The sequence below is a fragment of the Mustela putorius genome, unplaced genomic scaffold, assembly GCF_011764305.1.
Source record: "Mustela putorius furo isolate JIRA1106 unplaced genomic scaffold, ASM1176430v1.1 tig00000738_pilon_pilon_pilon, whole genome shotgun sequence".
NCBI lineage: Eukaryota > Metazoa > Chordata > Mammalia > Carnivora > Mustelidae > Mustela > Mustela putorius.
The window spans coordinates 8,475,527-8,487,300 of record NW_025421463.1 but is presented as its reverse complement, the minus strand read 5'-3'; the positions used below and the strand labels follow the sequence as shown (position 1 = coordinate 8,487,300).

General features: G+C 48.8%; 1 long non-coding RNA gene across 1 annotated transcript; it reads left to right on the top strand.

The window, feature by feature from the left end:
• Positions 1-6,620: 6,620 nt before the first annotated feature.
• Positions 6,621-10,146, top strand: LOC101690041. The gene is made up of 3 exons (XR_198773.3): positions 6,621-6,836; positions 7,229-7,360; positions 7,998-10,146. It is a non-coding gene; the product is annotated as an uncharacterized LOC101690041 (long non-coding RNA).
• Positions 10,147-11,774: the final 1,628 nt, after the last annotated feature.

The following is an 11,774-nucleotide window of genomic DNA, read 5'->3' as shown; positions in this document are numbered from 1 at the left end:
GCAGGCTCAGCTGGGTTCCTGCACTCATCAGACAGACAACTCATGAGTAAGTGCTTGGAATTCTACATTAGTAGAACCAGAGAAGCACTCTTAGCCATCTCCTAGGGACTAATCTCTAGTTGCAAAGCCCCAGTGAGCCAAGGGAGAAACTGATTTGAAAGTGACCCACCCAAGGTCATGTGATGGCACCCCCACTCCCCCCCCCTCACGTCTCCTCCTCCCCACCCTGCTTGCTCTGGCTCCGCTCAGAAGAGGCCATATGTACTCATCTCTCATCATGGCTAAGGGAGTGAGCAGCAGCCTTTGGGAGGAACCCCCGCATGTGTCAGAAAGTGCTCCAGACTGGCTAACGGTGTGGGCTGACTGTGCAATCTTGGACTCACACCAGAACTGCTGCCCTGAAACGGTTTCTGGAGAAACAGAGAATTAGGTTGAGCACGAATATCCTACCAGAAGTCCTTCTGGGCTCCTGGAGAGGGGAGGGACCTCGAGGGGAGGGGCTGGGGCTTTCCTCCTTGTGCGTCACCAAGAACACCTAGCAGAGGTGCCTAAAGAGAGAACCTGCTCTCTTTAGAGCAGGTACCGAGCACAAATTTGTTGAGTAGTTTTTGCTACCTGCTGGGCATCGTTCTAAATAGCGGTTCTCAAACCAGAGTACCAGATACTCCTGGAGGTTCCTCAGGCCCTTTCCAGAGGTCCCCAAGGTCAAAACTATTTTCATAATAATACCGAATATGACTTAAAACCTTTTCTCACTCTCATTCTCCTGTGACGTTACATGGAGTTTTCCGGAGGCTACCTGATGTCTGACCGCTTCTGGAATACGTGCTTATGAGTCTTGGGTTTTGACATTTTCTCGGTTTGAATTTCAGACATGGAAAATACCAATAATATAATCTGCATAACGAGTGTTTTGAAGTCTTCAATAATATTTAAAAGCATAAAATGGGCCTTGGGCCGAAAATGTTGACACCCACTGTTCTAGAGGATGTGAGACACTAATAAGTACCACAAGAAAAAAGGAAAGTAAAACAGGGTAAGAGGATTGGAAGGGCCTGAGGATGAGAGGGGCAGGTGATAGCGGCAGGGAAGGGGTGATGGGAAGAGGAAGGGCAGCTTACAGTGATACAATTAAGGAACCTGCAAACCAAATACCCAATTTCCCTGAGCTGCCTTTAAAAAATCCCCTCTGTTGGGGCACCTGGGTGGCTCAATGGGTTAAAGCCTCTGCCTTCGGCTCAGGTCATGATCTCAGGGTCCTGGGATCGAGCCCCACGTTGGGCTCTCTGCTCAGCGGGGAGCCTGCTTCCTCTCCTCTCTCTCTCTCTCTCTCTCTCTGCCTAGCTCTCTGCCTGTCAAATAAATACATAAAATCTTAAAAAAAAAGTATATTGCAAATTGAATCATAATTACCTAAGATTCTATAACTATGTGTCTACCACTTAAAGAAATTGGTTAAGAAATAAGATTCTCTCTGGTAGCTTACAGATTCCACCCTGAGCCCCTCCCAAATGGCATCACTCTGCTCGAAGAAGTAAGCCCTCATCTGAATCTTAAGTATTCCCTCCCATTTCTTGGCAATTCTGTTATCTGCACATGGTTGTGTGTGTATCCGTAAACAATATATTGTTTACTCTTGGAAAAGTGAGAAGCGAGCTCAAGCCACCGTAAGGAAAAGGGCAGAAATCTCCCAGGAAAGTGACCCGGACGCCGTGAGGGATGACAATGTGGACTTGTGAATGGCTGAGCTCTCACTGGGGATTATCAGAGCATCTGAAAGGGCTGTCAGGTTAGTCATGGCCCAAATACATTCACGGGGATTGGGCGACTCAGTTGGTGATGGTTTTGCCTTGCTTCTCAGCTCTGTGACCTCTCTCCAGGCCTAGGGAATGGGTCGAAGCTGAACACTCACACGGAGCTCGACAATTTCAGGGCATGGTGGGAAAAGCCGAAACTCTACAAACATCTGGCCAAGGCAGCTCGGATCTAGAAAAAGCCTGGAGTTCTGCTTATCCGGGCATTCTCCGCTTTGAGCTGGGGATCCTGGTGATAATACCACAACCACATGTCTATATACTTAGGCCCAGGATTCCCTCTGGGTGGGTCGAAATGGTTGTCCTCTGAGACTGGGGCATGATTGTCAAACCGCGTCTTCTTATTCATGGCTTACATTCTCTGTTTTGCTGGGGCTCATTCTTTAGTAGCTTTCTGAGAAAGGCTACATGGGAAAATATTTGGAGATTTTTGATATCTCAATGTTTTTGTCAAACCCTCATAGCTGGTTTATACCTTCACCAAGAACAGGATTTTAGATTAAAAACTAGTTTCATTAAGACTTTCGAAGGTCCTGGGTCATCTTCTGGACCCAGGGGTTATTGTGAGAGGTCTGGAGCTGTCCTGTTTTATTTTATTTTGTTTTGTTGTTCCCTCTCTCTGGAAGATGTCAAATCTTGTCTTCCTCAGTATTCTGGAATTTCAGCCACATGCCTTGATCTGGCTCTGTGTTCATCCATCATGGGGCACTGGGGCCTTTCGGTTTGGAAACTTGCATTCTGCAGAATTTGTTGCATTTCTCCCATGCGATTCCTTCCTCCCCTCTTTCTCTGCCCTCTTCTTCTGGGGCCCCTGCTATTCTGCTGTTGGATCTCCCGGTGTGGACTTCTGCTCGTTTGGCTTTGTTTCTGGCTTCCCTCTCTTTGTCTTCTTGCTCTAATTTCTCCAGTGTTTCTCCCTCTAGATCTCCCCACTCTTTTATTATTTTTATCTCAACCCACTTATCTTTCATTTCTAGAGCTCTTTCCAAACCTTTGAATGTTTTCTAAAGGTCTCCTGCTTTTGTTTTGGTTCAGAGATGCAATTATCTTTTCTCATCTCTCTGATGACATGATGCTTTAAAAAAAACAAAAACAAAAAACCCAAAAAACCTCCCTGTCCCTCTTTGTTCCAGATTGCTTTTATCCTGTTTGTTTTGGTGTCTCTCTTCAACGTTCAAGGTTGTTCTCAGACATGAGGTATTCCTCAGCCCTACTGTCAAGGAAATACAAAAACGTTCATTGGAAGCTTTCAGCACATGAGGAACTGCTGTCTTGGAGCTCCATAGCACAGTAATCTGCGGGGACTATTTGTTGGGAAATACAGTATGTCAGTGTTTTTAAGTCTTTCCTTGAAGCCAGACATCTTCCAGCCCCCTCCCTGGAGGGTCCACCTAGAACTCTTGGCTGCCTGAGTTCTAGGAACCAACCGAGGGGGGAGGGGTAGAACAGGGAGGGTGTGGTCTTTCCACATTCAGCACTGCCATGCAAATGGCTTCTTTATCCCCCATTTTCTGTGCCATAGCCCCGTCCTCACTGTGTTGAGTGCTCCCCCACCAGGCCAGAGACGCTCTGTTCCACCGGCTCCTGAGAAGAACCTTCCAGACTTCTTCCAGTGTGGAGGAGGATCAGTTGCAGGGGAATAGTGGGGGGGAGGGGGAATTGTGGGGTGGGAGAGGAAATCTAGGACCCCCTTGCTTCCTAGAGAGCACTCCCGGCTCTTCTTACTTTAGCACTCCTGCCACCGCCCCTCCTCCCCCAACAGAGGGACCTGGTGTTGCCAGTTTCTTTGTCTTGGGCTGAGTCTGCTGTGTAAATCAGGTTTGTGCTCAGCCCTTCCCACGGCTGCTTTTCTCGGCTTTCCCAGGCCTGCCAAATTAGTTACCACTCTGCATCTCCTCTTGTGGCTGTGGTTTCCCGTCCTCTTTTCTCAACATTGTGGGTTTGGTTTTTTTGTTTTTTTTGTTTTTTTTTTCAATCTCTCTTCCAGAAGTTCTAGTGGGATTTCGGGAAGGAGCAAAATTAGATGCATACATCCAATCTGTCACTGTAACCAGAACAGTACCCTGAAATTCCGAGATCCAATCTGCTTCTTAAGATGTGGTGTGGGAGTTCTCCACAAAGTTATGGAAAATTCAGAAAATCAGCATATCCCGCAGAGTTTGCTGCATGTGACCACACACACCAGGCGCTCGTTGGAATCTGGGAACACAGATGTGTTTAGGACATGATATCCATCATCACCGATATCAACAAAGCAGAGGAGATGGACGTACTCAGGAGAACAAAATACAAGTTTACGGTCACTCACTCCCAATCCTTGGGGGTCAATGGGTTTTAGATTTCAGAATTTATCAAATTTTGGAAAGATAATCATACCATTATTCTCATACCATCCCCAAAGGGCCTGCAGCAACACTTGGGAATTCAATACATTTATATGACTGCAGTGATATGTACGACTATTCGCATTAAATACAGTTAAGAAAAAAGACTATAAATAGCCTCACGTCCATCTAGGGCAGGTTTTAAAACCAAACGATTTCACAAACCAAAGTTCAGTTTGCCATTTGGGGACTTCTGAGTTGCTGAGAAGACCTTGTGAACCTCTACAGCACATTAAATTCTATATAAATGAAGTTTGTACAAAGCACTGTGGGTAGAAACAGGAGGGAGAGGGGGTATTATTTCCTAACACATTACTTGCTTTTTAAAAACCTATTGAGGGGCACCTGGGTGGCTCAATGGGTTAAGCCTCTGCCTTCAGCTCATGTCATGATCCCAGGGTCCTGGGATGGAGTCCCACATCGGGCTCTCTGCTCAGCAGGGAGTCTGCTTCCCCCCTCTCTCTGCCTGCCTCTCTGTCTACTTGTGATCTCTGTCTGTCAAATAAATAAATAAAATCTTTTAAAAAAATAAAAACACTATTGACTTATGCAAGGATGCAAAAGCAATGTTGAGTGAAACTCCTGGCCCCTTAACAGGAATCAAGTCACCAAACTGTAGAAGTACCTGCCTCACTCTTCTGCTTAGCCTTGTTTGTGTATTTTATGCTTCCCTTCCGTAGCATGCATGTTCTCTGAGAAAAGAGATCCTTGAGATCTGTATCTCCAACATCTAGAATGAAGCCTGGCCCTAGTAGATGTTCATTATTTATTGGTTGAACAAACGAATGAATGAACAAATGAATGATGTGACATCTACTGAAGGTTTTGTTTGGAAAAAGAACTTTGAACACCACTAATCTTTGGAGATGATCTGTGGCTGACATGTTCCTTGATGGTACCTGCTACAACACCTAGCATTTGCTGAGCCCTTACTGTATAATGAACTAAGTATTTTTCAGGTTTTCTCTCATTAATCTTTCCAGCAACCTATAACAGGGACACCATGATCCCCATTTTACACATGAGGAAACTGAGGCACAGAGATTAAGTAAGTTGCCCAAAATCACACACCTAGTTGGTATCAGGGCAAGAGCTGGACCAAGTGACTTGGCCCAGTAGTCCAGATTGTTAACACTCCTCAATGCTTAATGGATCTGGGAAAACCCTAAACATCTCATATGAAGGGGTTGGGGCATAAGCTCTGAGGTATTTCCGGTTCTATGGGTCTATGACCTTGAGGTTCTATCTATCTAGAATTTTCATTGATTGGCTACTTAATTTATGTATAAATATATATATTATGAGTTAAATAAGTAATATTTATAAATTTATAATAATTTATAAAATTATTTATTTATTTGACCATTATTTATTGACTGTATATGCCACATGCTGGGCACTGTGCTAGGCACTTCTCACACACCTTCTTTAATCCTCAGAGGTGGGGGACACTTGGGTGGCTCAGTTGGTTAAGCATCTGCCTTCAACTCAGGTCAAGATCCCTGGGTCCTGGGTTCGAGCCCCTCATCAGGCTCCCAGCTCAGTGGGGAGCCTGCTTCTCTCTCTGCTCCCCTTGCTTCTGCTCTCTCTCTGTCTCTCAAATAAATAAATAAAACCTTAATTAAAAAAAAAAAATCCTAGGAAGTGGATATTACAATGCCCATCTTACAGATGAGAAAACTGAGGCTCACAGACTTTAAAAATGTAACCAGGGCCAAGATGGTATTAACAGAAACAAGAGTGCAGCCCAGGCCTCAGGCCTACTTGTTTCCAAAATGCAAGCTCCTTCCCTGACCCCAGCCTGCCTCTTTTCAAGCATGGAGGGGGCCTGAAGTGTGAGAGGCACTGGTGAAGTCCTTGAGGGGCCTGAGGGCTCAGGGGACAAAGGCTGCCTCTTGACTTCCCAGGCAGGACTCTGCACTCTGAGAGCCCCAGCCTCGTCCAGAAGTGCTGGCTGGGGGGTTGGTAAAGGGAAGAATTTGTAACAAAGCCCCACGAGGTGCCACTTTTTATCCTGATCCTCTCCTTCCCCTCCAGCGTCCCGTGGCCAGTGTCAGTCACCCTCACACAGCAGAAGGCCAGGCCGGGTGATGTCCAGTCTGGATCAGCAGGCACGGACCCTACAGACCTCCCAAGGGCTGCTTTCCCATCACGCACTTTCCCATCAGAGGCTAAATAAAGCTCCCTCCGCTCCAACAAGCAAGAGGAAGACTGGCATCCTCCAGCCTAAATCTAAACCCGGGCTTATTCGGGGAGGAGAGTGAGGCGGGGTGGAGGTAACCGCAGCCCGGCTCCAAGGAATGCACAGCACCCCCCCCCCCCCCCCCTCCCCCGGGAAACCAGGCAGGGCCACGTGACTGGCGTCCTCCAGGCTGGCAGGCCAGATGAAATCACGGCCACAGTCACACCCTGAGTCACGGACTGTCGAGGTCCCCACCCAGCCGGCTACAGGAAATGCTGTGTTTTCCAAGAGCGCGCCCGAGTCCCGCCCGCCCGGGGCGCAGCGAAGCTCAGTGGCGCCCCCTGGAGGCGCGCGGCTGCCGGCTCCGTCGCGCCTGGGCGCGGACGCGGCGCTCTTCCACGCGCCTCTCGCGCGCTGCGGTAGCCCCTCGGCGGAGCTGGCCAGGAGTCTTCCGAGGTGAGGGGAGAAGAGCACCTCTCCCGGGTGCTGCTCTCCGTGCCACCGCGAAGCTGCCCGCGTCCCAAGCGGTTATTTCCCGTGTGTTATTCCCTTCGCTTCCTCGGGGGCGCGCGCGCGCAACTTTACTTGCGTGTTGACTTGGTGAGCGTGCGGGGGTGGGGGGACGGAGTGGACAACATCACAGGGGTTCGTGCTGGTAAGCACTGTGTTAAGTCACCAAAGTAGGAACCCAGGAGAGTTACGCGCCTATTCCTACCTTCCCTTGCATTAATTTGTTCCTCTCCACCCTCCCACAAGGTGCGCTCCCTGGGGGTCTCACCCCCTCGCAAGGCCAGCTCCCACGATTGCATAAGCTGATGCCTTGTGTCTCCGTGGTTCTGTTTGTCCAGGTGAACGCCAACTGACCGAGGACCGAGGACCAGACAGATGACACCCCTCCTTAAGACTTGGTTCGACGGAAGTCCCCTCCAGAGGCCAGCCGCCACCCCCAGGGAGAGTTGCAAACCCCCAGATTGACTCAGGTAAGTTTCCATCATCAAAGGGAATGGAGGATCCATAAAGAAATTCAGTTCTGACATTGAAAACTGAAGGAAGAGACATTTTGCGCTGCCCAGTTTATGGGCTAGGTTGATTCACACCTACTACACCCTTTTAACAACTTACACCTACTTCAGGGTACAACAGAGACGCAATAACACTAGCCCAGCCATAAAAATAAGAGTAATAACTACCTTGCAGCAAGAGATTCTCGGGTGTCTGGTATCGTGCTTTCCTTACATCATCCAGCTGGTCCTCACGGCGACCTTGTGACCGCGACCTTGTGAAGGAGAGGTGCTTATTAGCCCCACTTACAGAAGAGGAATTGAGATCTGGGAAGGTGAATGACCGCCCCAGTGTTCCAGGGCTGGCGAGTAAGAGTCAGGATTCAAGACCTGGTGTTTGCCTCCAGAACTCTACTGAGGGCTGCACTGGTCTCTGGCCAAATGACTGAAATTCCCCTTCAGACCAGCTGTTTCTGCAGAGATCCCAGAGACTCTTACGGGAGCTTCTCAGCCACAACAGACCTCTTCTCCCTCCTGGCTTCTGTTTTGTGTTCTTTGATCACCCCCAGAGCCCACTGGGAGACTCCCAGACTCTACCGCTCTCTCTCTGTTCCAGGATGAGGAGTGTTGCTGTGTCTCAGGTCTGGTCGCTGCTGCTTCCTCTTTGGGTTCCGACAGTCCACCCAGCCCTCATCCTTCCTTGGGCTCCCAGGGCGAGGGCCGTGCTCCTCATCGCCACCCTGATGTCCATACACTGATGAATGGGGAAAATGTGGCCCACCCTACAGTGGCCTCCGATTCAGCCACGAGAAGGAATGGAAACTGACCCCTGCTACATGTGGATGAACCTGAAACACCTTCTGCTAAGTGAAAGCGGCCAGACGCAAATGTCATGTATTATATGTTTCCGTTTCTATGAAACATCCGGAAGGGGTGAATCTGCAGAGGCTGAAAACAGATGAGTGGTTGCTGGGGACCAGGTGGAAGGGAGAAATAGGGAGAGACTGCTTAACGGGCACCAGGGTGTCCTTTGGTGGGTGATGGAAGTGTTTTGGAACTAGACCCAGAGGGTGATCATCCAACATTGTGAATGTACTGAATGCCACTGAATTGCACATCTTAAAAACGGCTAATTTTATGTTATGTGAAATTTGCCCCCGTAGGAATAAATACACACACACACACACACACACACACACACATAACTAAGTACTAGGTCATCCATGTATGACCAGCTGTATTGCTTTTTCATCAGACTGACTTTTGTCATCATGTCAGCTGTCCTCTCCCTAGGAACTTGGTTCAAGATCCTGAAAATCCTTGCAGACGATTTGACAGCATCTCGCTGGTCTGCTGTAAGCTTCCCTGCTCCTCTGGTCCCTGCTGAGTCTTCTCCGACAAGTGGGGGAAACTGGCTGCCCGGGAGACCTCTCCCACCTGCTATCTGCTGGTGGCAGGGCAGGGGCGGTGTTAGAGTGCCATTAGTCAGGGCTTTTCCTTGCAAGTAAGAGAAACACAAACAAGCTGGCTGACTAAGCAGAAAAGGAGCTTCTTAAAAGGATATTAACTCAGAGGATGGGTTGAAGGGCTGGTGGACCTGGCTGGAGGCTGTGCCTCCAGGATCAATGCATGGAAACAGCTGGATGAGCAAAACACCAGCATGCTGTCGCTCTGCTAGGACATTTCTTTACCAAGAACTTGCCCAAGACTGTAGGCCTATAGCCGCCATCCCTACACTGAGCCTCCTTTTCTGGGTTCTCACTTCCTTATAGTCTCCCCTGGGCATCGGATTGGTGGAGCCGGGTCATGCCCAGGTGCCTTGGCTTCAAGGAAGACTTGTTCCTGGGTCCCACCTCCTCCATGGGGAGATGGAAATTTCTCAAATATTACAAAATGTTGAAAACGTGGCAGGCATACAGAAAACACGGCACACAGAGGATACTGCCTCCATTATTCCCCAAGTGCTTGAAGGACCATATGGCAGCCCAAGCTCATTTGACCTTCTCTCTTCTCATGAGAGAACTGGGGACTTCTGCAGAGACCCAGCCTGGCCAGCTCCGATTTGCAACTATCCAGAACCTTCACACCTGCTCCCCTCCCCCAGATGTGTAGGTTTCAAGGGGCTGGGAGGGAGAAAAAGCCCACCCACCCCTAGTTATGAGTTACGTAGATAACTCAGACCCGTCCATCACTACATTCCATTTTGCAAGAACAGTGATTGGTCCAAGGAAGCCCATGATCAGAACAGTGCCTTTTCAAGTTTTCCCTGGGATTGATAAGGTGTGTGTGTGTGTGGGGGGGGAGTTCTCTTTTGCCATGGAGTTGTCAAACTAGAAGGAAATGCAGCTGGGGTCATCTTCCCTCACCCTAAGAAAGAAATTATATGCAAAAGAAAAATCTCCTATGGAAAGGAGGGATTGGTGAGATAGCCAGGAAAATATGGTTTCATTTCCTGGATCCAGCTAAGCCTGAAGCCTTTCCATCTCTGGTCTTTAATTACAGAAGCCAAAATTCCTTTATACAGCTTCAGTTAGTTAGAGTTGGGTTTCTCTGGGAACGGAGTCTTTGTAATTCGCCACCCACTCTCTAGTGGGAAATTGACTATGAAACATTTTCTGTCCATTAGTTCATTTGGTAGTGGATTTTAAAGTAAGGAGGGAGCTTTAGTATTGTCACTCAGATTTTACATAGAAGAAATTTGGGGTGGGGTGGGGCGCCTGGGTGGCTCAGTGGGTTAAGCCGCTGCCTTCGGCTCAGGTCATGATCTCAGGGTCCTGGGATCGAGTCCCGCATCGGGCTCTCTGCTCAGCAGGGAGCCTGCTTCCCTCCCTCTCACTCTCTGCCTGCCTCTCCATCTACTTGTGATTTCTCTCTGTCAAATAAATAAATAAAATCTTAAAAAAAAAAAGAAATTTGGGGTTCAGAAAGGTTAAGGGACTTGTCCAAGTTCACACAACTAATTGTGTACTGGCTTGTATTTGAATTCATTTCTGCCCACCTTTACATTTAGCACTTGTTCTAGAATTCCAAGGGTCAGGTTCTATTTTCAGAACTAATTCTTTGCTTCATAGTTTTCTGCAGTCCTTGGTATACTCGGGACTTTCAAAGCCAGTTCTGTCCTCCTGATAACAGAATAACTACAAGAGCTTATAGAATATACCTAGGCATTTTCATTTTCAAAAGGTATAAAGGCCAAGGTATAAAACTTTGAAGGAGGAATTTCAGTCTGATCGGGGATGTGGGGGACTCAGAGTTTCCGGAATCTCAATCCTCATACCCACACTTATGGGAAACCCTGACCCTCTCTGGTTCTCTGCTTTTTTTTCTTGGGAAACCCAAGGATTTCCTAGAAGGGTAGGAGCTGCCATATTCACATGTCTTTGGAGTCCTATGTCATTCATAGGGACCTGTCATTTGAGCATAGCCTCTTCCAAGTCCAAACGCTGACCACACCAGGCCAATACCGGGAGGTCAGTTACTGCAGAAAGAAACATGAGAGAGAAGAATCATGGGAAATGAGTACTCGTTGAGCACAGGCCAGCGATGGCAAATCTGGTTCCTCTCCGCCCTCAGCTTCGCTTGTGCGCTGACAAGAACTCCAAGGCGACCTCGGAGCTCAGCGGGTAATGACTGTGGCCGCCAGCTCTCTGTCCTCTCTGGCCGAGCGCCAGGCACCTCACATCATTAACCCCACGTTCTCGCCACAACCTCTGAGGTGAGACTTACTTGTCTTCTGTCCCAGAGGAGGAAACTGGAGTTCAGAGAAGATGTTAACTGCCCTGTAAAAGCTGCTAAAAGGAGATTCTTATATAAAAACTAATAAACAACACACCAGTGTATTACCTTCCACATGCAAGACATGTGCCGAGCCTGCTGTGTGTCGTCTTTGCTCAATTCCCGAAGGCCTGGGAGGTGACCCGCCATTTTGCAGGAGGCGGAAGTAGGAAGTAGGATGTGGGAGCCAAGTGCGTCCGGGACCAGCGCTTGGTTCTAACTGTTGCTCCCCGCCGGTTTATCTCCTCTGAGTTGCTACATGAGTGTGGGCAGGGACTCTGAGAAAGTGATGGGCTCATGATGACCCCAAAAGCTGCCCTGAGCACTTCTGGAGAGGCCTTCTAGCATCTCCCTTCTGCCAGAAGCACGTGAGGGGGGCCTCCGCACAGCATGCTTATTCCGAGCAGGGCTGGCCCATCCCTGGGGCAATCACCCTTCTCCAGCAATTTGAGCTCCCTGCCCTGCATGAGGGAGGCGGTCACCCTACAGCCCTCAGTGCCACCTGCCCTGGCCTGTTCCCATCTGGGGGAGTCACAGACATAGAGAACTTTCTGCATGAGAAGGATGCCTTGGGGAAAAGCCTCGAGGCAGCTTGGTACTGTGACAAAAAGTTGCCATT